The 25103-nt window shown below is 51.7% G+C and overlaps 14 non-coding genes across 14 annotated transcripts; 9 read left to right on the plus strand and 5 right to left on the minus strand.

Moving 5' to 3' along the window:
- Positions 1 to 1183: 1183 nt before the first annotated feature.
- On the plus strand, positions 1184 to 1276 carry trnay-gua (transfer RNA tyrosine (anticodon GUA)). The gene is made up of 2 exons: positions 1184 to 1220; positions 1241 to 1276. It is a non-coding gene; the product is annotated as a tRNA-Tyr (tRNA).
- Positions 1277 to 2549: 1273 nt separating this feature from the next.
- Positions 2550 to 2622, minus strand: trnar-acg (transfer RNA arginine (anticodon ACG)). Its single transcript has one exon. It is a non-coding gene; the product is annotated as a tRNA-Arg (tRNA).
- A 1412-nt stretch (positions 2623 to 4034) lies between these two features.
- Positions 4035 to 4127, plus strand: trnay-gua (transfer RNA tyrosine (anticodon GUA)). The gene is made up of 2 exons: positions 4035 to 4071; positions 4092 to 4127. It is a non-coding gene; the product is annotated as a tRNA-Tyr (tRNA).
- A 1273-nt stretch (positions 4128 to 5400) lies between these two features.
- trnar-acg (transfer RNA arginine (anticodon ACG)) lies at positions 5401 to 5473 on the minus strand. Its single transcript has one exon. It is a non-coding gene; the product is annotated as a tRNA-Arg (tRNA).
- Positions 5474 to 6885: 1412 nt separating this feature from the next.
- On the plus strand, positions 6886 to 6978 carry trnay-gua (transfer RNA tyrosine (anticodon GUA)). The gene is made up of 2 exons: positions 6886 to 6922; positions 6943 to 6978. It is a non-coding gene; the product is annotated as a tRNA-Tyr (tRNA).
- A 1273-nt stretch (positions 6979 to 8251) lies between these two features.
- trnar-acg (transfer RNA arginine (anticodon ACG)) lies at positions 8252 to 8324 on the minus strand. Its single transcript has one exon. It is a non-coding gene; the product is annotated as a tRNA-Arg (tRNA).
- Positions 8325 to 9736: 1412 nt separating this feature from the next.
- trnay-gua (transfer RNA tyrosine (anticodon GUA)) lies at positions 9737 to 9829 on the plus strand. The gene is made up of 2 exons: positions 9737 to 9773; positions 9794 to 9829. It is a non-coding gene; the product is annotated as a tRNA-Tyr (tRNA).
- Positions 9830 to 12582: 2753 nt separating this feature from the next.
- Positions 12583 to 12675, plus strand: trnay-gua (transfer RNA tyrosine (anticodon GUA)). The gene is made up of 2 exons: positions 12583 to 12619; positions 12640 to 12675. It is a non-coding gene; the product is annotated as a tRNA-Tyr (tRNA).
- Positions 12676 to 15428: 2753 nt separating this feature from the next.
- On the plus strand, positions 15429 to 15521 carry trnay-gua (transfer RNA tyrosine (anticodon GUA)). Its single transcript has 2 exons — positions 15429 to 15465; positions 15486 to 15521. It is a non-coding gene; the product is annotated as a tRNA-Tyr (tRNA).
- Positions 15522 to 18279: 2758 nt separating this feature from the next.
- Positions 18280 to 18372, plus strand: trnay-aua (transfer RNA tyrosine (anticodon AUA)). Its single transcript has 2 exons — positions 18280 to 18316; positions 18337 to 18372. It is a non-coding gene; the product is annotated as a tRNA-Tyr (tRNA).
- A 1273-nt stretch (positions 18373 to 19645) lies between these two features.
- Positions 19646 to 19718, minus strand: trnar-acg (transfer RNA arginine (anticodon ACG)). The gene has a single exon. It is a non-coding gene; the product is annotated as a tRNA-Arg (tRNA).
- A 1412-nt stretch (positions 19719 to 21130) lies between these two features.
- trnay-gua (transfer RNA tyrosine (anticodon GUA)) lies at positions 21131 to 21223 on the plus strand. Its single transcript has 2 exons — positions 21131 to 21167; positions 21188 to 21223. It is a non-coding gene; the product is annotated as a tRNA-Tyr (tRNA).
- Positions 21224 to 22496: 1273 nt separating this feature from the next.
- On the minus strand, positions 22497 to 22569 carry trnar-acg (transfer RNA arginine (anticodon ACG)). The gene has a single exon. It is a non-coding gene; the product is annotated as a tRNA-Arg (tRNA).
- Positions 22570 to 23981: 1412 nt separating this feature from the next.
- On the plus strand, positions 23982 to 24074 carry trnay-gua (transfer RNA tyrosine (anticodon GUA)). The gene is made up of 2 exons: positions 23982 to 24018; positions 24039 to 24074. It is a non-coding gene; the product is annotated as a tRNA-Tyr (tRNA).
- Positions 24075 to 25103: the final 1029 nt, after the last annotated feature.

Consider the following 25103-nt stretch of genomic DNA (forward strand, 5'->3'; position numbering starts at 1 on the left):
GAGTAAGCAGCAATTAGCCGAAGCCAGTGCTCTTAACTTGACAGGTTGCTTTGAAGGAACATGTTGTCGCCAATGCGCAGAATGTCTCCTTTGCTCTCTGAAAACACCCTGCACACAGCTGTTTCACATGTGCAGCTGCTTCTGTGCGCCAGCAGACCGTTGCTTTTTCTTTCCAAAAAGAGACTTTTTTGATAAAATTTGCAAGCATACATTACATAACAGTTGAAATTTGACATGACATCAAGTGCAATACAGATCAGTTTCTCTCATTACACTACAAGAGGTGCCTCACTGTACTTGCCAGCATTTCACGTGCGACATTCTGTGGTGCGTACAAGCAGCTCCGTGGAGCAGTAACTCTTCCAAACACTCAGTACTTCCTTGGAAGAAAAAGAAGCCTCCTGTCAGTCACACGGGCTTCTCGGCTGCTCCTTCACACTGGTGGCGGTTGCTAGTTTCCGCTCACTTCGCTTGCCTTCCGTCAGCTCCAGCTCTTTTCGGCTTCTTTCATCATTTTTCTGGCTTGCGGTCCTGCAGCTGCTCGCCTGCTGGTGCTCAGACATGCTGACTGGAGCAAAGCATTGAATATGTTCTCGCAGGCGGCCAACCGGAAGCAGGATTTCCTTGCAGGCCGCAGGTCAACTAGGAGGGACACCTGCCAAGCTTCAGTGCGTCCCTCGGGACATAGTCCTGGACCTTGGAATGTGCCAATCGGCAACGCTCGGTCGTCGACAGCTCCTCGCACCGGAAGACCAGCAAAATTCGGACAGACCAAAGTGCGGCTTTCACCGCGTTGAAGTTCCTCTCGCAGCAGTTGATGCTTATCGTGGTGTGCGTCACTTGGCATTGCCAAGTCAGGACTTTCAGATAATGAGAGTGCCTACTGCGCTGAGAAGGGACTTGAGAAAGCGACGCCAAAGGTGGCGCGCCCAAGTAAGTCAGCTTGCCTGGTGTCCCGAGTCATAATGCAAAGTTTGCATAAATCTGCCAGCCAGGAAGGAGTGCACGCTATCAGCTTGCGATCCACAGACGGAAGCCTTATCCATTACACTACTCGCACAAGCTGCGGGGAGCAGCTGGCGGCTCACGGTGCCACAGTGCTGCGCCATCAATAGGCGCACAAGGCCCTGAGTGGCCAAAAGTGCATGGCACTAAATCAGCTGCATGTGCCACAACTCCTGCCCCTTCGATAGCTCAGCTGGTAGAGCGGAGGACTGTAGAGGAAAATCAAAACACTGACATCCTTAGGTCGCTGGTTCAATTCCGGCTCGAAGGAACAACGGCCTTTTTCCACTACGTCTGCACAATGCCACAATTTGCTCGAGGCAGCACTCTAAATTTCACAAGTACACAACGCGCTCGGATCTTGCGAACAAGGCGCACCAACCCCCTTTTCCTCTCTCATAACAGCCCGCACACAGTTCTTTCACTTCTGCACTTGCACCTGCTGCTCAGCACACAGCCCTGTACCTCAAAAATACACTTCCGACACAACATTACACAACTCTTCAAATTTCACCTCCGATAAAGTGCAATGCACATCCCTTACTTTCAATACACTACATCAGCTGCCTCACTACACTTGCCGAACTAGCTTATATTTACAATGTACATTTACATTTCATCACCAACATTCTCCGCTGCCACAGCCCCAGGGCTTTTACACAGTTTCCAGCCGCTCGCTATACTATGGCGCCAGACTCTTACAGAGTGGCCTTTCCTCACGCACCCTTTTGCGTCAGCTGCCCCAAGCAGGGAGTTCTTTGAAGTAGTATGCTCAGCACTCACTAGAAAACAAAAGAAATCTTGTGTCAGTCAGACAGGGTTCTAGGCTGCACCCTGACGCTCGGGGTGGCTGCTCGTTTCCGCTCAGCTGGCTTGCCTTGCGCAAGCTCCGGCTCTTTTTGGCTTCGTCCATGGTTATTGTGGCTTGCGGTCCTGCAGCTGCTCGCCTGCTGGTGCTCGCACATGCTGATTGGAGCAAAGCATTGAATGCCTTGAGGCAGCCGGCCAAGCCGAAGCAGGATTTCCCTGCTGCTCACGGACCAAGTTGAGGGTGGTGCTGAGGAGCTCCTGCCAAACAAGCTAGGCTAACAACCCCAACAACACTGGGGAATTAGCTCAAGTGGTAGAGCGCTCGCTTTGCATGCGAGAGGTAGCGGGATCGATGCCTGCATTCTCCACTTCTTTCTTAGCTCCGCTCCGCTCGGCCAGTTCTTGGCACTCAACAGTGGCGCCGGCTCTTCTTCTCCCAATTGGTTGCACCTGCTCAGCCACAAAGTGCTGAAAAGGCTTCATATCCTTTCTTGTGCTGTGGCAAGCAAGGCTTCTTGACTTTTCCACCTTGGAAAGCTGAGTTGAGTGAAGGGGAAAAGAAAAGGCTTTGCAGCATTGCATACTTTGAGTGCGGATTGCATTGAGGAGCTTCGCATTTTGAGAGTGAAAAATGCCTACGCCGCTATGAAGGCACTTGCCCTGCAAGGAATCAGGCAGCACGGCCAGCTCGCAAGCGCAGAAAGTCACAATGCATAGTTTGTACAAAAACAGCACGAGCCAGGTAGGAGTCGAACCTACAATCTTCTGATCCGTAGTCAGACACGTTATCCATTGCGCCACTGGCCCCAAAGGTACATTTGCACTTGCAGCTCACAGTCTGCACAGCTGCGGTGTTTGCAGCTCCACGGGTGGGAATGGTCAGAGTCGCTTGGTGATCAATCAGCAAAGAGAATCACCTTCACTGCTTCCCTTCCATGCTTGAGCTTGAACAGTGGTGAAGTACATGAGCATGCAAAGCAAGGTTATCCTTAGGTTTCTGCCGCAATTCCAGCTCAAAGGTGCAGCTGCCATTTTGGAGTAAGCAGCAATTAGCCGAAGCCAGTGCTCTTAACTTGACAGGTTGCTTTGAAGGAACATGTTGTCGCCAATGCGCAGAATGTCTCCTTTGCTCTCTGAAAACACCCTGCACACAGCTGTTTCACGTGTGCAGCTGCTTCTGTGCGCCAGCAGACCGTTGCTTTTTCTTTCCAAAAAGAGACTTTTTTGATAAAATTTGCAAGCATACATTACATAACAGTTGAAATTTGACATGACATCAAGTGCAGTACAGATCAGTTTCTCTCATTACACGACAAGAGGTGCCTCACTGTACTTGCCAGCATTTCACGTGCGACATTCTGTGGTGCGTACAAGCAGCTCCGTGGAGCAGTAACTCTTCCAAACACTCAGTACTTCCTTGGAAGAAAAAGAAGCCTCCTGTCAGTCACACGGGCTTCTCGGCTGCTCCTTCACACTGGTGGCGGTTGCTAGTTTCCGCTCACTTCGCATGCCTTCCGTCAGCTCCAGCTCTTTTCGGCTTCTTTCATCATTTTTCTGGCTTGCGGTCCTGCAGCTGCTCGCCTGCTGGTGCTCAGACATGCTGACTGGAGCAAAGCATTGAATATGTTCTCGCAGGCGGCCAACCGGAAGCAGGATTTCCTTGCAGGCCGCAGGTCAACTAGGAGGGACACCTGCCAAGCTTCAGTGCGTCCCTCGGGACATAGTCCTGGACCTTGGAATGTGCCAATCGGCAACGCTCGGTCGTCGACAGCTCCTCGCACCGGAAGACCAGCAAAATTCGGACAGACCAAAGTGCGGCTTTCACCGCGTTGAAGTTCCTCTCGCAGCAGTTGATGCTTATCGTGGTGTGCGTCACTTGGCATTGCCAAGTCAGGACTTTCAGATAATGAGAGTGCCTACTGCGCTGAGAAGGGACTTGAGAAAGCGACGCCAAAGGTGGCGCGCCCAAGTAAGTCAGCTTGCCTGGTGTCCCGAGTCATAATGCAAAGTTTGCATAAATCTGCCAGCCAGGAAGGAGTGCACGCTATCAGCTTGCGATCCACAGACGGAAGCCTTATCCATTACACTACTCGCACAAGCTGCGGGGAGCAGCTGGCGGCTCACGGTGCCACAGTGCTGCGCCATCAATAGGCGCACAAGGCCCTGAGTGGCCAAAAGTGCATGGCACTAAATCAGCTGCATGTGCCACAACTCCTGCCCCTTCGATAGCTCAGCTGGTAGAGCGGAGGACTGTAGAGGAAAATCAAAACACTGACATCCTTAGGTCGCTGGTTCAATTCCGGCTCGAAGGAACAACGGCCTTTTTCCACTACGTCTGCACAATGCCACAATTTGCTCGAGGCAGCACTCTAAATTTCACAAGTACACAACGCGCTCGGATCTTGCGAACAAGGCGCACCAACCCCCTTTTCCTCTCTCATAACAGCCCGCACACAGTTCTTTCACTTCTGCACTTGCACCTGCTGCTCAGCACACAGCCCTGTACCTCAAAAATACACTTCCGACACAACATTACACAACTCTTCAAATTTCACCTCCGATAAAGTGCAATGCACATCCCTTACTTTCAATACACTACATCAGCTGCCTCACTACACTTGCCGAACTAGCTTATATTTACAATGTACATTTACATTTCATCACCAACATTCTCCGCTGCCACAGCCCCAGGGCTTTTACACAGTTTCCAGCCGCTCGCTATACTATGGCGCCAGACTCTTACAGAGTGGCCTTTCCTCACGCACCCTTTTGCGTCAGCTGCCCCAAGCAGGGAGTTCTTTGAAGTAGTATGCTCAGCACTCACTAGAAAACAAAAGAAATCTTGTGTCAGTCAGACAGGGTTCTAGGCTGCACCCTGACGCTCGGGGTGGCTGCTCGTTTCCGCTCAGCTGGCTTGCCTTGCGCAAGCTCCGGCTCTTTTTGGCTTCGTCCATGGTTATTGTGGCTTGCGGTCCTGCAGCTGCTCGCCTGCTGGTGCTCGCACATGCTGATTGGAGCAAAGCATTGAATGCCTTGAGGCAGCCGGCCAAGCCGAAGCAGGATTTCCCTGCTGCTCACGGACCAAGTTGAGGGTGGTGCTGAGGAGCTCCTGCCAAACAAGCTAGGCTAACAACCCCAACAACACTGGGGAATTAGCTCAAGTGGTAGAGCGCTCGCTTTGCATGCGAGAGGTAGCGGGATCGATGCCTGCATTCTCCACTTCTTTCTTAGCTCCGCTCCGCTCGGCCAGTTCTTGGCACTCAACAGTGGCGCCGGCTCTTCTTCTCCCAATTGGTTGCACCTGCTCAGCCACAAAGTGCTGAAAAGGCTTCATATCCTTTCTTGTGCTGTGGCAAGCAAGGCTTCTTGACTTTTCCACCTTGGAAAGCTGAGTTGAGTGAAGGGGAAAAGAAAAGGCTTTGCAGCATTGCATACTTTGAGTGCGGATTGCATTGAGGAGCTTCGCATTTTGAGAGTGAAAAATGCCTACGCCGCTATGAAGGCACTTGCCCTGCAAGGAATCAGGCAGCACGGCCAGCTCGCAAGCGCAGAAAGTCACAATGCATAGTTTGTACAAAAACAGCACGAGCCAGGTAGGAGTCGAACCTACAATCTTCTGATCCGTAGTCAGACACGTTATCCATTGCGCCACTGGCCCCAAAGGTACATTTGCACTTGCAGCTCACAGTCTGCACAGCTGCGGTGTTTGCAGCTCCACGGGTGGGAATGGTCAGAGTCGCTTGGTGATCAATCAGCAAAGAGAATCACCTTCACTGCTTCCCTTCCATGCTTGAGCTTGAACAGTGGTGAAGTACATGAGCATGCAAAGCAAGGTTATCCTTAGGTTTCTGCCGCAATTCCAGCTCAAAGGTGCAGCTGCCATTTTGGAGTAAGCAGCAATTAGCCGAAGCCAGTGCTCTTAACTTGACAGGTTGCTTTGAAGGAACATGTTGTCGCCAATGCGCAGAATGTCTCCTTTGCTCTCTGAAAACACCCTGCACACAGCTGTTTCACGTGTGCAGCTGCTTCTGTGCGCCAGCAGACCGTTGCTTTTTCTTTCCAAAAAGAGACTTTTTTGATAAAATTTGCAAGCATACATTACATAACAGTTGAAATTTGACATGACATCAAGTGCAGTACAGATCAGTTTCTCTCATTACACGACAAGAGGTGCCTCACTGTACTTGCCAGCATTTCACGTGCGACATTCTGTGGTGCGTACAAGCAGCTCCGTGGAGCAGTAACTCTTCCAAACACTCAGTACTTCCTTGGAAGAAAAAGAAGCCTCCTGTCAGTCACACGGGCTTCTCGGCTGCTCCTTCACACTGGTGGCGGTTGCTAGTTTCCGCTCACTTCGCATGCCTTCCGTCAGCTCCAGCTCTTTTCGGCTTCTTTCATCATTTTTCTGGCTTGCGGTCCTGCAGCTGCTCGCCTGCTGGTGCTCAGACATGCTGACTGGAGCAAAGCATTGAATATGTTCTCGCAGGCGGCCAACCGGAAGCAGGATTTCCTTGCAGGCCGCAGGTCAACTAGGAGGGACACCTGCCAAGCTTCAGTGCGTCCCTCGGGACATAGTCCTGGACCTTGGAATGTGCCAATCGGCAACGCTCGGTCGTCGACAGCTCCTCGCACCGGAAGACCAGCAAAATTCGGACAGACCAAAGTGCGGCTTTCACCGCGTTGAAGTTCCTCTCGCAGCAGTTGATGCTTATCGTGGTGTGCGTCACTTGGCATTGCCAAGTCAGGACTTTCAGATAATGAGAGTGCCTACTGCGCTGAGAAGGGACTTGAGAAAGCGACGCCAAAGGTGGCGCGCCCAAGTAAGTCAGCTTGCCTGGTGTCCCGAGTCATAATGCAAAGTTTGCATAAATCTGCCAGCCAGGAAGGAGTGCACGCTATCAGCTTGCGATCCACAGACGGAAGCCTTATCCATTACACTACTCGCACAAGCTGCGGGGAGCAGCTGGCGGCTCACGGTGCCACAGTGCTGCGCCATCAATAGGCGCACAAGGCCCTGAGTGGCCAAAAGTGCATGGCACTAAATCAGCTGCATGTGCCACAACTCCAGCCCCTTCGATAGCTCAGCTGGTAGAGCGGAGGACTGTAGAGGAAAATCAAAACACTGACATCCTTAGGTCGCTGGTTCAATTCCGGCTCGAAGGAACAACGGCCTTTTTCCACTCCGTCTGCACAATGCCACAATTTGCTCGAGGCAGCACTCTAAATTTCACAAGTACACAACGCGCTCGGATCTTGCGAACAAGGCGCACCAACCCCCTTTTCCTCTCTCATAACAGCCCGCACACAGTTCTTTCACTTCTGCACTTGCACCTGCTGCTCAGCACACAGCCCTGTACCTCAAAAATACACTTCCGACACAACATTACACAACTCTTCAAATTTCACCTCCGATAAAGTGCAATGCACATCCCTTACTTTCAATACACTACATCAGCTGCCTCACTACACTTGCCGAACTAGCTTATATTTACAATGTACATTTACATTTCATCACCAACATTCTCCGCTGCCACAGCCCCAGGGCTTTTACACAGTTTCCAGCCGCTCGCTATACTATGGCGCCAGACTCTTACAGAGTGGCCTTTCCTCACGCACCCGTTTGCGTCAGCTGCCCCAAGCAGGGAGTTCTTTGAAGTAGTATGCTCAGCACTCACTAGAAAACAAAAGAAATCTTGTGTCAGTCAGACAGGGTTCTAGGCTGCACCCTGACGCTCGGGGTGGCTGCTCGTTTCCGCTCAGCTGGCTTGCCTTGCGCAAGCTCCGGCTCTTTTTGGCTTCGTCCATGGTTATTGTGGCTTGCGGTCCTGCAGCTGCTCGCCTGCTGGTGCTCGCACATGCTGATTGGAGCAAAGCATTGAATGCCTTGAGGCAGCCGGCCAAGCCGAAGCAGGATTTCCCTGCTGCTCACGGACCAAGTTGAGGGTGGTGCTGAGGAGCTCCTGCCAAACAAGCTAGGCTAACAACCCCAACAACACTGGGGAATTAGCTCAAGTGGTAGAGCGCTCGCTTTGCATGCGAGAGGTAGCGGGATCGATGCCTGCATTCTCCACTTCTTTCTTAGCTCCGCTCCGCTCGGCCAGTTCTTGGCACTCAACAGTGGCGCCGGCTCTTCTTCTCCCAATTGGTTGCACCTGCTCAGCCACAAAGTGCTGAAAAGGCTTCATATCCTTTCTTGTGCTGTGGCAAGCAAGGCTTCTTGACTTTTCCACCTTGGAAAGCTGAGTTGAGTGAAGGGGAAAAGAAAAGGCTTTGCAGCATTGCATACTTTGAGTGCGGATTGCATTGAGGAGCTTCGCATTTTGAGAGTGAAAAATGCCTACGCCGCTATGAAGGAACTTGCCCTGCAAGGAATCAGGCAGCACGGCCAGCTCGCAAGCGCAGAAAGTCACAATGCATAGTTTGTACAAAAACAGCACGAGCCAGGTAGGAGTCGAACCTACAATCTTCTGATCCGTAGTCAGACACATTATCCATTGCGCCACTGGCCCCAAAGGTACATTTGCACTTGCAGCTCACAGTCTGCACAGCTGCGGTGTTTGCAGCTCCACGGGTGGGAATGGTCAGAGTCGCTTGGTGATCAATCAGCAAAGAGAATCACCTTCACTGCTTCCCTTCCATGCTTGAGCTTGAACAGTGGTGAAGTACACGAGCATGCAAAGCAAGGTTATCCTTAGGTTTCTGCCGCAATTCCAGCTCAAAGGTGCAGCTGCCATTTTGGAGTAAGCAGCAATTAGCCGAAGCCAGTGCTCTTAACTTGACAGGTTGCTTTGAAGGAACATGTTGTCGCCAATGCGCAGAATGTCTCCTTTGCTCTCTGAAAACACCCTGCACACAGCTGTTTCACATGTGCAGCTGCTTCTGTGCGCCAGCAGACCGTTGCTTTTTCTTTCCAAAAAGAGACTTTTTTGATAAAATTTGCAAGCATACATTACATAACAGTTGAAATTTGACATGACATCAAGTGCAATACAGATCAGTTTCTCTCATTACACTACAAGAGGTGCCTCACTGTACTTGCCAGCATTTCACGTGCGACATTCTGTGGTGCGTACAAGCAGCTCCGTGGAGCAGTAACTCTTCCAAACACTCAGTACTTCCTTGGAAGAAAAAGAAGCCTCCTGTCAGTCACACAGGCTTCTCGGCTGCTCCTTCACACTGGTGGCGGTTGCTAGTTTCCGCTCACTTCGCTTGCCTTCCGTCAGCTCCAGCTCTTTTCGGCTTCTTTCATCATTTTTCTGGCTTGCGGTCCTGCAGCTGCTCGCCTGCTGGTGCTCAGACATGCTGACTGGAGCAAAGCATTGAATATGTTCTCGCAGGCGGCCAACCGGAAGCAGGATTTCCTTGCAGGCCGCAGGTCAACTAGGAGGGACACCTGCCAAGCTTCAGTGCGTCCCTCGGGACATAGTCCTGGACCTTGGAATGTGCCAATCGGCAACGCTCGGTCGTCGACAGCTCCTCGCACCGGAAGACCAGCAAAATTCGGACAGACCAAAGTGCGGCTTTCACCGCGTTGAAGTTCCTCTCGCAGCAGTTGATGCTTATCGTGGTGTGCGTCACTTGGCATTGCCAAGTCAGGACTTTCAGATAATGAGAGTGCCTACTGCGCTGAGAAGGGACTTGAGAAAGCGACGCCAAAGGTGGCGCGCCCAAGTAAGTCAGCTTGCCTGGTGTCCCGAGTCATAATGCAAAGTTTGCATAAATCTGCCAGCCAGGAAGGAGTGCACGCTATCAGCTTGCGATCCACAGACGGAAGCCTTATCCATTACACTACTCGCACAAGCTGCGGGGAGCAGCTGGCGGCTCACGGTGCCACAGTGCTGCGCCATCAATAGGCGCACAAGGCCCTGAGTGGCCAAAAGTGCATGGCACTAAATCAGCTGCATGTGCCACAACTCCTGCCCCTTCGATAGCTCAGCTGGTAGAGCGGAGGACTGTAGAGGAAAATCAAAACACTGACATCCTTAGGTCGCTGGTTCAATTCCGGCTCGAAGGAACAACGGCCTTTTTCCACTCCGTCTGCACAATGCCACAATTTGCTCGAGGCAGCACTCTAAATTTCACAAGTACACAACGCGCTCGGATCTTGCGAACAAGGCGCACCAACCCCCTTTTCCTCTCTCATAACAGCCCGCACACAGTTCTTTCACTTCTGCACTTGCACCTGCTGCTCAGCACACAGCCCTGTACCTCAAAAATACACTTCCGACACAACATTACACAACTCTTCAAATTTCACCTCCGATAAAGTGCAATGCACATCCCTTACTTTCAATACACTACATCAGCTGCCTCACTACACTTGCCGAACTAGCTTATAATTACAATGTACATTTACATTTCATCACCAACATTCTCCGCTGCCACAGCCCCAGGGCTTTTACACAGTTTCCAGCCGCTCGCTATACTATGGCGCCAGACTCTTACAGAGTGGCCTTTCCTCACGCACCCTTTTGCGTCAGCTCCCCCAAGCAGGGAGTTCTTTGAAGGAGTATGCTCAGCACTCACTAGAAAACAAAAGAAATCTTGTGTCAGTCAGACAGGGTTCTAGGCTGCACCCTGACGCTCGGGGTGGCTGCTCGTTTCCGCTCAGCTGGCTTGCCTTGCGCAAGCTCCGGCTCTTTTTGGCTTCGTCCATGGTTATTGTGGCTTGCGGTCCTGCAGCTGCTCGCCTGCTGGTGCTCGCACATGCTGATTGGAGCAAAGCATTGAATGCCTTGAGGCAGCCGGCCAAGCCGAAGCAGGATTTCCCTGCTGCTCACGGACCAAGTTGAGGGTGGTGCTGAGGAGCTCCTGCCAAACAAGCTAGGCTAACAACACCAACAACACTGGGGAATTAGCTCAAGTGGTAGAGCGCTCGCTTTGCATGCGAGAGGTAGCGGGATCGATGCCTGCATTCTCCACTTCTTTCTTCGCTCCGCTCGGCCAGTTTTTGGCACTCAACAGTGGCGCCGGCTCTTCTTCTCCCAATTGGTTGCACCTGCTCAGCCACAAAGTGCTGAAAAGGCTTCATATCCTTTCTTGTGCTGTGGCAAGCAAGGCTTCTTGACTTTTCCACCTTGGAAAGCTGAGTTGAGTGAAGGGGAAAAGAAAAGGCTTTGCAGCATTGCATACTTTGAGTGCGGATTGCATTGAGGAGCTTCGCATTTTGAGAGTGAAAAATGCCTACGCCGCTATGAAGGCACTTGCCCTGCAAGGAATCAGGCAGCACGGCCAGCTCGCAAGCGCAGAAAGTCACAATGCATAGTTTGTACAAAAACAGCACGAGCCGGTTAGGAGTCGAACCTACAATCTTCTGATCCGTAGTCAGACACGTTATCCATTGCGCCACTGGCCCCAAAGGTACATTTGCACTTGCAGCTCACAGTCTGCACAGCTGCAGTGTTTGCAGCTCCACGGGTGGGAATGGTCAGAGTCGCTTGGTGATCAATCAGCAAAGAGAATCACCTTCACTGCTTCCCTTCCATGCTTGAGCTTGAACAGTGGTGAAGTACACGAGCATGCAAAGCAAGGTTATCCTTAGGTTTCTGCCGCAATTCCAGCTCAAAGGTGCAGCTGCCATTTTGGAGTAAGCAGCAATTAGCCGAAGCCAGTGCTCTTAACTTGACAGGTTGCTTTGAAGGAACATGTTGTCGCCAATGCGCAGAATGTCTCCTTTGCTCTCTGAAAACACCCTGCACACAGCTGTTTCACATGTGCAGCTGCTTCTGTGCGCCAGCAGACCGTTGCTTTTTCTTTCCAAAAAGAGACTTTTTTGATAACATTTGCAAGCATACATTACATAACAGTTGAAATTTGACATGACATCAAGTGCAATACAGATCAGTTTCTCTCATTACACTACAAGAGGTGCCTCACTGTACTTGCCAGCATTTCACGTGCGACATTCTGTGGTGCGTACAAGCAGCTCCGTGGAGCAGTAACTCTTCCAAACACTCAGTACTTCCTTGGAAGAAAAAGAAGCCTCCTGTCAGTCACACGGGCTTCTCGGCTGCTCCTTCACACTGGTGGCGGTTGCTAGTTTCCGCTCACTTCGCTTGCCTTCCGTCAGCTCCAGCTCTTTTCGGCTTCTTTCATCATTTTTCTGGCTTGCGGTCCTGCAGCTGCTCGCCTGCTGGTGCTCAGACATGCTGACTGGAGCAAAGCATTGAATATGTTCTCGCAGGCGGCCAACCGGAAGCAGGATTTCCTTGCAGGCCGCAGGTCAACTAGGAGGGACACCTGCCAAGCTTCAGTGCGTCCCTCGGGACATAGTCCTGGACCTTGGAATGTGCCAATCGGCAACGCTCGGTCGTCGACAGCTCCTCGCACCGGAAGACCAGCAAAATTCGGACAGACCAAAGTGCGGCTTTCACCGCGTTGAAGTTCCTCTCGCAGCAGTTGATGCTTATCGTGGTGTGCGTCACTTGGCATTGCCAAGTCAGGACTTTCAGATAATGAGAGTGCCTACTGCGCTGAGAAGGGACTTGAGAAAGCGACGCCAAAGGTGGCGCGCCCAAGTAAGTCAGCTTGCCTGGTGTCCCGAGTCATAATGCAAAGTTTGCATAAATCTGCCAGCCAGGAAGGAGTGCACGCTATCAGCTTGCGATCCACAGACGGAAGCCTTATCCATTACACTACTCGCACAAGCTGCGGGGAGCAGCTGGCGGCTCACGGTGCCACAGTGCTGCGCCATCAATAGGCGCACAAGGCCCTGAGTGGCCAAAAGTGCATGGCACTAAATCAGCTGCATGTGCCACAACTCCTGCCCCTTCGATAGCTCAGCTGGTAGAGCGGAGGACTGTAGAGGAAAATCAAAACACTGACATCCTTAGGTCGCTGGTTCAATTCCGGCTCGAAGGAACAACGGCCTTTTACCACTACGTCTGCACAATGCCACAATTTGCTCGAGGCAGCACTCTAAATTTCACAAGTACACAACGCGCTCGGATCTTGCGAACAAGGCGCACCAACCCCCTTTTCCTCTCTCATAACAGCCCGCACACAGTTCTTTCACTTCTGCACTTGCACCTGCTGCTCAGCACACAGCCCTGTACCTCAAAAATACACTTCCGACACAACATTACACAACTCTTCAAATTTCACCTCCGATAAAGTGCAATGCACATCCCTTACTTTCAATACACTACATCAGCTGCCTCACTACACTTGCCGAACTAGCTTATATTTACAATGTACATTTACATTTCATCACCAACATTCTCCGCTGCCACAGCCCCAGGGCTTTTACACAGTTTCCAGCCGCTCGCTATACTATGGCGCCAGACTCTTACAGAGTGGCCTTTCCTCACGCACCCTTTTGCGTCAGCTGCCCCAAGCAGGGAGTTCTTTGAAGTAGTATGCTCAGCACTCACTAGAAAACAAAAGAAATCTTGTGTCAGTCAGACAGGGTTCTAGGCTGCACCCTGACGCTCGGGGTGGCTGCTCGTTTCCGCTCAGCTGGCTTGCCTTGCGCAAGCTCCGGCTCTTTTTGGCTTCGTCCATGGTTATTGTGGCTTGCGGTCCTGCAGCTGCTCGCCTGCTGGTGCTCGCACATGCTGATTGGAGCAAAGCATTGAATGCCTTGAGGCAGCCGGCCAAGCCGAAGCAGGATTTCCCTGCTGCTCACGGACCAAGTTGAGGGTGGTGCTGAGGAGCTCCTGCCAAACAAGCTAGGCTAACAACCCCAACAACACTGGGGAATTAGCTCAAGTGGTAGAGCGCTCGCTTTGCATGCGAGAGGTAGCGGGATCGATGCCTGCATTCTCCACTTCTTTCTTCGCTCCGCTCGGCCAGTTTTTGGCACTCAACAGTGGCGCCGGCTCTTCTTCTCCCAATTGGTTGCACCTGCTCAGCCACAAAGTGCTGAAAAGGCTTCATATCCTTTCTTGTGCTGTGGCAAGCAAGGCTTCTTGACTTTTCCACCTTGGAAAGCTGAGTTGAGTGAAGGGGAAAAGAAAAGGCTTTGCAGCATTGCATACTTTGAGTGCGGATTGCATTGAGGAGCTTCGCATTTTGAGAGTGAAAAATGCCTACGCCGCTATGAAGGCACTTGCCCTGCAAGGAATCAGGCAGCACGGCCAGCTCGCAAGCGCAGAAAGTCACAATGCATAGTTTGTACAAAAACAGCACGAGCCGGTTAGGAGTCGAACCTACAATCTTCTGATCCGTAGTCAGACACGTTATCCATTGCGCCACTGGCCCCAAAGGTACATTTGCACTTGCAGCTCACAGTCTGCACAGCTGCAGTGTTTGCAGCTCCACGGGTGGGAATGGTCAGAGTCGCTTGGTGATCAATCTGCAAAGAGAATCACCTTCACTGCTTCCCTTCCATGCTTGAGCTTTAACAGTGGTGAAGTACACGAGCATGCAAAGCAAGGTTATCCTTAGGTTTCTGCCGCAATTCCAGCTCAAAGGTGCAGCTGCCATTTTGGAGTAAGCAGCAATTAGCCGAAGCCAGTGCTCTTAACTTGACAGGTTGCTTTGAAGGAACATGTTGTCGCCAATGCGCAGAATGTCTCCTTTGCTCTCTGAAAACACCCTGCACACAGCTGTTTCACATGTGCAGCTGCTTCTGTGCGCCAGCAGACCGTTGCTTTTTCTTTCCAAAAAGAGACTTTTTTGATAACATTTGCAAGCATACATTACATAACAGTTGAAATTTGACATGACATCAAGTGCAATACAGATCAGTTTCTCTCATTACACTACAAGAGGTGCCTCACTGTACTTGCCAGCATTTCACGTGCGACATTCTGTGGTGCGTACAAGCAGCTCCGTGGAGCAGTAACTCTTCCAAACACTCAGTACTTCCTTGGAAGAAAAAGAAGCCTCCTGTCAGTCACACGGGCTTCTCGGCTGCTCCTTCACACTGGTGGCGGTTGCTAGTTTCCGCTCACTTCGCTTGCCTTCCGTCAGCTCCAGCTCTTTTCGGCTTCTTTCATCATTTTTCTGGCTTGCGGTCCTGCAGCTGCTCGCCTGCTGGTGCTCAGACTTGCTGACTGGAGCAAAGCATTGAATATGTTCTCGCAGGCGGCCAACCGGAAGCAGGATTTCCTTGCAGGCCGCAGGTCAACTAGGAGGGACACCTGCCAAGCTTCAGTGCGTCCCTCGGGACATAGTCCTGGACCTTGGAATGTGCCAATCGGCAACGCTCGGTCGTCGACAGCTCCTCGCACCGGAAGACCAGCAAAATTCGGACAGACCAAAGTGCGGCTTTCACCGCGTTGAAGTTCCTCTCGCAGCAGTTGATGCTTATCGTGGTGTGCGTCACTTGGCATTGCCAAGTCAGGACTTTCAGATAATGAGAGTGCCTACTGCGCTGAGAAGGGACTTGAGAAAGCGACGCCAAAGGTGGCGCGCCCAAGTAAGTCAGCTTGCCTGGTGTCCCGAGTCATAATGCAAAGTTTGCATAAATCTGCCAGCCAGGAAGGAGTGCACGCTATCAGCTTGCGATCCACAGACGGAAGCCTTATCCATTACACTACTCGCACAAGCTGCGGGGAGCAGCTGGCGGCTCACGGTGCCACAGTGCTGCGCCATCAATAGGCGCACAAGGCCCTGAGTGGCCAAAAGTGCATGGCACTAAATCAGCTGCATGTGCCACAACTCCTGCCCCTTCGATAGCTCAGCTGGTAGAGCGGAGGACTGTAGAGGAAAATCAAAACACTGACATCCTTAGGTCGCTGGTTCAATTCCGGCTCGAAGGAACAACGGCCTTTTTCCACTCCGTCTGCACAATGCCACAATTTGCTCGAGGCAGCACTCTAAATTTCACAAGTACACAACGCGCTCGGATCTTGCGAACAAGGCGCACCAACCCCCTTTTCCTCTCTCATAACAGCCCGCACACAGTTCTTTCACTTCTGCACTTGCACCTGCTGCTCAGCACACAGCCCTGTACCTCAAAAATACACTTCCGACACAACATTACACAACTCTTCAAATTTCACCTCCGATAAAGTGCAATGCACATCCCTTACTTTCAATACACTACATCAGCTGCCTCACTACACTTGCCGAACTAGCTTATATTTACAATGTACATTTACATTTCATCACCAACATTCTCCGCTGCCACAGCCCCAGGGCTTTTACACAGTTTCCAGCCGCTCGCTATACTATGGCACCAGACTCTTACAGAGTGGCCTTTCCTCACGCACCCTTTTGCGTCAGCTCCCCCAAGCAGGGAGTTCTTTGAAGGAGTATGCTCAGCACTCACTAGAAAACAAAAGAAATCTTGTGTCAGTCAGACAGGGTTCTAGGCTGCACCCTGACGCTCGGGGTGGCTGCTCGTTTCCGCTCAGCTGGCTTGCCTTGCGCAAGCTCCGGCTCTTTTTGGCTTCGTCCATGGTTATTGTGGCTTGCGGTCCTGCAGCTGCTCGCCTGCTGGTGCTCGCACATGCTGATTGGAGCAAAGCATTGAATGCCTTGAGGCAGCCGGCCAAGCCGAAGCAGGATTTCCCTGCTGCTCACGGACCAAGTTGAGGGTGGTGCTGAGGAGCTCCTGCCAAACAAGCTAGGCTAACAACCCCAACAACACTGGGGAATTAGCTCAAGTGGTAGAGCGCTCGCTTTGCATGCGAGAGGTAGCGGGATCGATGCCTGCATTCTCCACTTCTTTCTTCGCTCCGCTCCGCTCGGCCAGTTCTTGGCACTCAACAGTGGCGCCGGCTCTTCTTCTCCCAATTGGTTGCACCTGCTCAGCCACAAAGTGCTGAAAAGGCTTCATATCCTTTCTTGTGCTGTGGCAAGCAAGGCTTCTTGACTTTTCCACCTTGGAAAGCTGAGTTGAGTGAAGGGGAAAAGAAAAGGCTTTGCAGCATTGCATACTTTGAGTGCGGATTGCATTGAGGAGCTTCGCATTTTGAGAGTGAAAAATGCCTACGCCGCTATGAAGGCACTTGCCCTGCAAGGAATCAGGCAGCACGGCCAGCTCGCAAGCGCAGAAAGTCACAATGCATAGTTTGTACAAAAACAGCACGAGCCGGTTAGGAGTCGAACCTACAATCTTCTGATCCGTAGTCAGACACGTTATCCATTGCGCCACTGGCCCCAAAGGTACATTTGCACTTGCAGCTCACAGTCTGCACAGCTGCGGTGTTTGCAGCTCCACGGGTGGGAATGGTCAGAGTCGCTTGGTGATCAATCAGCAAAGAGAATCACCTTCACTGCTTCCCTTCCATGCTTGAGCTTGAACAGTGGTGAAGTACATGAGCATGCAAAGCAAGGTTATCCTTATGTTTCTGCCGCAATTCCAGCTCAAAGGTGCAGCTGCCATTTTGGAGTAAGCAGCAATTAGCCGAAGCCAGTGCTCTTAACTTGACAGGTTGCTTTGAAGGAACATGTTGTCGCCAATGCGCAGAATGTCTCCTTTGCTCTCTGAAAACACCCTGCACACAGCTGTTTCACGTGTGCAGCTGCTTCTGTGCGCCAGCAGACCGTTGCTTTTTCTTTCCAAAAAGAGACTTTTTTGATAAAATTTGCAAGCATACATTACATAACAGTTGAAATTTGACATGACATCAAGTGCAATACAGATCAGTTTCTCTCATTACACTACAAGAGGTGCCTCACTGTACTTGCCAGCATTTCACGTGCGACATTCTGTGGTGCGTACAAGCAGCTCCGTGGAGCAGTAACTCTTCCAAACACTCAGTACTTCCTTGGAAGAAAAAGAAGCCTCCTGTCAGTCACACGGGCTTCTCGGCTGCTCCTTCACACTGGTGGCGGTTGCTAGTTTCCGCTCACTTCGCTTGCCTTCCGTCAGCTCCAGCTCTTTTCGGCTTCTTTCATCATTTTTCTGGCTTGCGGTCCTGCAGCTGCTCGCCTGCTGGTGCTCAGACATGCTGACTGGAGCAAAGCATTGAATATGTTCTCGCAGGCGGCCAACCGGAAGCAGGATTTCCTTGCAGGCCGCAGGTCAACTAGGAGGGACACCTGCCAAGCTTCAGTGCGTCCCTCGGGACATAGTCCTGGACCTTGGAATGTGCCAATCGGCAACGCTCGGTCGTCGACAGCTCCTCGCACCGGAAGACCAGCAAAATTCGGACAGACCAAAGTGCGGCTTTCACCGCGTTGAAGTTCCTCTCGCAGCAGTTGATGCTTATCGTGGTGTGCGTCACTTGGCATTGCCAAGTCAGGACTTTCAGATAATGAGAGTGCCTACTGCGCTGAGAAGGGACTTGAGAAAGCGACGCCAAAGGTGGCGCGCCCAAGTAAGTCAGCTTGCCTGGTGTCCCGAGTCATAATGCAAAGTTTGCATAAATCTGCCAGCCAGGAAGGAGTGCACGCTATCAGCTTGCGATCCACAGACGGAAGCCTTATCCATTACACTACTCGCACAAGCTGCGGGGAGCAGCTGGCGGCTCACGGTGCCACAGTGCTGCGCCATCAATAGGCGCACAAGGCCCTGAGTGGCCAAAAGTGCATGGCACTAAATCAGCTGCATGTGCCACAACTCCTGCCCCTTCGATAGCTCAGCTGGTAGAGCGGAGGACTATAGAGGAAAATCAAAACACTGACATCCTTAGGTCGCTGGTTCAATTCCGGCTCGAAGGAACAACGGCCTTTTTCCACTACGTCTGCACAATGCCACAATTTGCTCGAGGCAGCACTCTAAATTTCACAAGTACACAACGCGCTCGGATCTTGCGAACAAGGCGCACCAACCCCCTTTTCCTCTCTCATAACAGCCCGCACACAGTTCTTTCACTTCTGCACTTGCACCTGCTGCTCAGCACACAGCCCTGTACCTCAAAAATACACTTCCGACACAACATTACACAACTCTTCAAATTTCACCTCCGATAAAGTGCAATGCACATCCCTTACTTTCAATACACTACATCAGCTGCCTCACTACACTTGCCGAACTAGCTTATATTTACAATGTACATTTACATTTCATCACCAACATTCTCCGCTGCCACAGCCCCAGGGCTTTTACACAGTTTCCAGCCGCTCGCTATACTATGGCGCCAGACTCTTACAGAGTGGCCTTTCCTCACGCACCCTTTTGCGTCAGCTGCCCCAAGCAGGGAGTTCTTTGAAGTAGTATGCTCAGCACTCACTAGAAAACAAAAGAAATCTTGTGTCAGTCAGACAGGGTTCTAGGCTGCACCCTGACGCTCGGGGTGGCTGCTCGTTTCCGCTCAGCTGGCTTGCCTTGCGCAAGCTCCGGCTCTTTTTGGCTTCGTCCATGGTTATTGTGGCTTGCGGTCCTGCAGCTGCTCGCCTGCTGGTGCTCGCACATGCTGATTGGAGCAAAGCATTGAATGCCTTGAGGCAGCCGGCCAAGCCGAAGCAGGATTTCCCTGCTGCTCACGGACCAAGTTGAGGGTGGTGCTGAGGAGCTCCTGCCAAACAAGCTAGGCTAACAACCCCAACAACACTGGGGAATTAGCTCAAGTGGTAGAGCGCTCGCTTTGCATGCGAGAGGTAGCGGGATCGATGCCTGCATTCTCCACTTCTTTCTTAGCTCCGCTCCGCTCGGCCAGTTCTTGGCACTCAACAGTGGCGCCGGCTCTTCTTCTCCCAATTGGTTGCACCTGCTCAGCCACAAAGTGCTGAAAAGGCTTCATATCCTTTCTTGTGCTGTGGCAAGCAAGGCTTCTTGACTTTTCCACCTTGGAAAGCTGAGTTGAGTGAAGGGGAAAAGAAAAGGCTTTGCAGCATTGCATACTTTGAGTGCGGATTGCATTGAGGAGCTTCGCATTTTGAGAGTGAAAAATGCCTACGCCGCTATGAAGGCACTTGCCCTGCAAGGAATCAGGCAGCACGGCCAGCTCGCAAGCGCAGAAAGTCACAATGCATAGTTTGTACAAAAACAGCACGAGCCAGGTAGGAGTCGAACCTACAATCTTCTGATCCGTAGTCAGACACGTTATCCATTGCGCCACTGGCCCCAAAGGTACATTTGCACTTGCAGCTCACAGTCTGCACAGCTGCGGTGTTTGCAGCTCCACGGGTGGGAATGGTCAGAGTCGCTTGGTGATCAATCAGCAAAGAGAATCACCTTCACTGCTTCCCTTCCATGCTTGAGCTTGAACAGTGGTGAAGTACATGAGCATGCAAAGCAAGGTTATCCTTAGGTTTCTGCCGCAATTCCAGCTCAAAGGTGCAGCTGCCATTTTGGAGTAAGCAGCAATTAGCCGAAGCCAGTGCTCTTAACTTGACAGGTTGCTTTGAAGGAACATGTTGTCGCCAATGCGCAGAATGTCTCCTTTGCTCTCTGAAAACACCCTGCACACAGCTGTTTCACGTGTGCAGCTGCTTCTGTGCGCCAGCAGACCGTTGCTTTTTCTTTCCAAAAAGAGACTTTTTTGATAAAATTTGCAAGCATACATTACATAACAGTTGAAATTTGACATGACATCAAGTGCAGTACAGATCAGTTTCTCTCATTACACGACAAGAGGTGCCTCACTGTACTTGCCAGCATTTCACGTGCGACATTCTGTGGTGCGTACAAGCAGCTCCGTGGAGCAGTAACTCTTCCAAACACTCAGTACTTCCTTGGAAGAAAAAGAAGCCTCCTGTCAGTCACACGGGCTTCTCGGCTGCTCCTTCACACTGGTGGCGGTTGCTAGTTTCCGCTCACTTCGCTTGCCTTCCGTCAGCTCCAGCTCTTTTCGGCTTCTTTCATCATTTTTCTGGCTTGCGGTCCTGCAGCTGCTCGCCTGCTGGTGCTCAGACATGCTGACTGGAGCAAAGCATTGAATATGTTCTCGCAGGCGGCCAACCGGAAGCAGGATTTCCTTGCAGGCCGCAGGTCAACTAGGAGGGACACCTGCCAAGCTTCAGTGCGTCCCTCGGGACATAGTCCTGGACCTTGGAATGTGCCAATCGGCAACGCTCGGTCGTCGACAGCTCCTCGCACCGGAAGACCAGCAAAATTCGGACAGACCAAAGTGCGGCTTTCACCGCATTGAAGTTCCTCTCGCAGCAGTTGATGCTTATCGTGGTGTGCGTCACTTGGCATTGCCAAGTCAGGACTTTCAGATAATGAGAGTGCCTACTGCGCTGAGAAGGGACTTGAGAAAGCGACGCCAAAGGTGGCGCGCCCAAGTAAGTCAGCTTGCCTGGTGTCCCGAGTCATAATGCAAAGTTTGCATAAATCTGCCAGCCAGGAAGGAGTGCACGCTATCAGCTTGCGATCCACAGACGGAAGCCTTATCCATTACACTACTCGCACAAGCTGCGGGGAGCAGCTGGCGGCTCACGGTGCCACAGTGCTGCGCCATCAATAGGCGCACAAGGCCCTGAGTGGCCAAAAGTGCATGGCACTAAATCAGCTGCATGTGCCACAACTCCAGCCCCTTCGATAGCTCAGCTGGTAGAGCGGAGGACTGTAGAGGAAAATCAAAACACTGACATCCTTAGGTTGCTGGTTCAATTCCGGCTCGAAGGAACAACGGCCTTTTTCCACTCCGTCTGCACAATGCCACAATTTGCTCGAGGCAGCACTCTAAATTTCACAAGTACACAACGCGCTCGGATCTTGCGAACAAGGCGCACCAACCCCCTTTTCCTCTCTCATAACAGCCCGCACACAGTTCTTTCACTTCTGCACTTGCACCTGCTGCTCAGCACACAGCCCTGTACCTCAAAAATACACTTCCGACACAACATTACACAACTCTTCAAATTTCACCTCCGATAAAGTGCAATGCACATCCCTTACTTTCAATACACTACATCAGCTGCCTCACTACACTTGCCGAACTAGCTTATATTTACAATGTACATTTACATTTCATCACCAACATTCTCCGCTGCCACAGCCCCAGGGCTTTTACACAGTTTCCAGCCGCTCGCTATACTATGGCGCCAGACTCTTACAGAGTGGCCTTTCCTCACGCACCCTTTTGCGTCAGCTGCCCCAAGCAGGGAGTTCTTTGAAGTAGTATGCTCAGCACTCACTAGAAAACAAAAGAAATCTTGTGTCAGTCAGACAGGGTTCTAGGCTGCACCCTGACGCTCGGGGTGGCTGCTCGTTTCCGCTCAGCTGGCTTGCCTTGCGCAAGCTCCGGCTCTTTTTGGCTTCGTCCATGGTTATTGTGGCTTGCGGTCCTGCAGCTGCTCGCCTGCTGGTGCTCGCACATGCTGATTGGAGCAAAGCATTGAATGCCTTGAGGCAGCCGGCCAAGCCGAAGCAGGATTTCCCTGCTGCTCACGGACCAAGTTGAGGGTGGTGCTGAGGAGCTCCTGCCAAACAAGCTAGGCTAACAACCCCAACAACACTGGGGAATTAGCTCAAGTGGTAGAGCGCTCGCTTTGCATGCGAGAGGTAGCGGGATCGATGCCTGCATTCTCCACTTCTTTCTTAGCTCCGCTCCGCTCGGCCAGTTCTTGGCACTCAACAGTGGCGCCGGCTCTTCTTCTCCCAATTGGTTGCACCTGCTCAGCCACAAAGTGCTGAAAAGGCTTCATATCCTTTCTTGTGCTGTGGCAAGCAAGGCTTCTTGACTTTTCCACCTTGGAAAGCTGAGTTGAGTGAAGGGGAAAAGAAAAGGCTTTGCAGCATTGCATACTTTGAGTGCGGATTGCATTGAGGAGCTTCGCATTTTGAGAGTGAAAAATGCCTACGCCGCTATGAAGGCACTTGCCCTGCAAGGAATCAGGCAGCACGGCCAGCTCGCAAGCGCAGAAAGTCACAATGCATAGTTTGTACAAAAACAGCACGAGCCAGGTAGGAGTCGAACCTACAATCTTCTGATCCGTAGTCAGACACGTTATCCATTGCGCCACTGGCCCCAAAGGTACATTTGCACTTGCAGCTCACAGTCTGCACAGCTGCGGTGTTTGCAGCTCCACGGGTGGGAATGGTCAGAGTCGCTTGGTGATCAATCAGCAAAGAGAATCACCTTCACTGCTTCCCTTCCATGCTTGAGCTTGAACAGTGGTGAAGTACATGAGCATGCAAAGCAAGGTTATCCTTAGGTTTCTGCCGCAATTCCAGCTCAAAGGTGCAGCTGCCATTTTGGAGTAAGCAGCAATTAGCCGAAGCCAGTGCTCTTAACTTGACAGGTTGCTTTGAAGGAACATGTTGTCGCCAATGCGCAGAATGTCTCCTTTGCTCTCTGAAAACACCCTGCACACAGCTGTTTCACGTGTGCAGCTGCTTCTGTGCGCCAGCAGACCTTTGCTTTTTCTTTCCAAAAAGAGACTTTTTTGATAAAATTTGCAAGCATACATTACATAACAGTTGAAATTTGACATGACATCAAGTGCAGTACAGATCAGTTTCTCTCATTACACGACAAGAGGTGCCTCACTGTACTTGCCAGCATTTCACGTGCGACATTCTGTGGTGCGTACAAGCAGCTCCGTGGAGCAGTAACTCTTCCAAACACTCAGTACTTCCTTGGAAGAAAAAGAAGCCTCCTGTCAGTCACACGGGCTTCTCGGCTGCTCCTTCACACTGGTGGCGGTTGCTAGTTTCCGCTCACTTCGCTTGCCTTCCGTCAGCTCCAGCTCTTTTCGGCTTCTTTCATCATTTTTCTGGCTTGCGGTCCTGCAGCTGCTCGCCTGCTGGTGCTCAGACATGCTGACTGGAGCAAAGCATTGAATATGTTCTCGCAGGCGGCCAACCGGAAGCAGGATTTCCTTGCAGGCCGCAGGTCAACTAGGAGGGACACCTGCCAAGCTTCAGTGCGTCCCTCGGGACATAGTCCTGGACCTTGGAATGTGCCAATCGGCAACGCTCGGTCGTCGACAGCTCCTCGCACCGGAAGACCAGCAAAATTCGGACAGACCAAAGTGCGGCTTTCACCGCGTTGAAGTTCCTCTCGCAGCAGTTGATGCTTATCGTGGTGTGCGTCACTTGGCATTGCCAAGTCAGGACTTTCAGATAATGAGAGTGCCTACTGCGCTGAGAAGGGACTTGAGAAAGCGACGCCAAAGGTGGCGCGCCCAAGTAAGTCAGCTTGCCTGGTGTCCCGAGTCATAATGCAAAGTTTGCATAAATCTGCCAGCCAGGAAGGAGTGCACGCTATCAGCTTGCGATCCACAGACGGAAGCCTTATCCATTACACTACTCGCACAAGCTGCGGGGAGCAGCTGGCGGCTCACGGTGCCACAGTGCTGCGCCATCAATAGGCGCACAAGGCCCTGAGTGGCCAAAAGTGCATGGCACTAAATCAGCTGCATGTGCCACAACTCCTGCCCCTTCGATAGCTCAGCTGGTAGAGCGGAGGACTGTAGAGGAAAATCAAAACACTGACATCCTTAGGTCGCTGGTTCAATTCCGGCTCGAAGGAACAACGGCCTTTTTCCACTCCGTCTGCACAATGCCACAATTTGCTCGAGGCAGCACTCTAAATTTCACAAGTACACAACGCGCTCGGATCTTGCGAACAAGGCGCACCAACCCCCTTTTCCTCTCTCATAACAGCCCGCACACAGTTCTTTCACTTCTGCACTTGCACCTGCTGCTCAGCACACAGCCCTGTACCTCAAAAATACACTTCCGACACAACATTATACAACTCTTCAAATTTCACCTCCGATAAAGTGCAATGCACATCCCTTACTTTCAATACACTACATCAGCTGCCTCACTACACTTGCCGAACTAGCTTATATTTACAATGTACATTTACATTTCATCACCAACATTCTCCGCTGCCACAGCCCCAGGGCTTTTACACAGTTTCCAGCCGCTCGCTATACTATGGCGCCAGACTCTTACAGAGTGGCCTTTCCTCACGCACCCTTTTGCGTCAGCTGCCCCAAGCAGGGAGTTCTTTGAAGTAGTATGCTCAGCACTCACTAGAAAACAAAAGAAATCTTGTGTCAGTCAGACAGGGTTCTAGGCTGCACCCTGACGCTCGGGGTGGCTGCTCGTTTCCGCTCAGCTGGCTTGCCTTGCGCAAGCTCCGGCTCTTTTTGGCTTCGTCCATGGTTATTGTGGCTTGCGGTCCTGCAGCTGCTCGCCTGCTGGTGCTCGCACATGCTGATTGGAGCAAAGCATTGAATGCCTTGAGGCAGCCGGCCAAGCCGAAGCAGGATTTCCCTGCTGCTCACGGACCAAGTTGAGGGTGGTGCTGAGGAGCTCCTGCCAAACAAGCTAGGCTAACAACCCCAACAACACTGGGGAATTAGCTCAAGTGGTAGAGCGCTCGCTTTGCATGCGAGAGGTAGCGGGATCGATGCCTGCATTCTCCACTTCTTTCTTAGCTCCGCTCCGCTCGGCCAGTTCTTGGCACTCAACAGTGGCGCCGGCTCTTCTTCTCCCAATTGGTTGCACCTGCTCAGCCACAAAGTGCTGAAAAGGCTTCATATCCTTT

This window comes from Heterodontus francisci, chromosome 5 (genome assembly GCF_036365525.1).
Source record: "Heterodontus francisci isolate sHetFra1 chromosome 5, sHetFra1.hap1, whole genome shotgun sequence".
In the NCBI taxonomy this organism is placed as follows: domain Eukaryota; kingdom Metazoa; phylum Chordata; class Chondrichthyes; order Heterodontiformes; family Heterodontidae; genus Heterodontus; species Heterodontus francisci.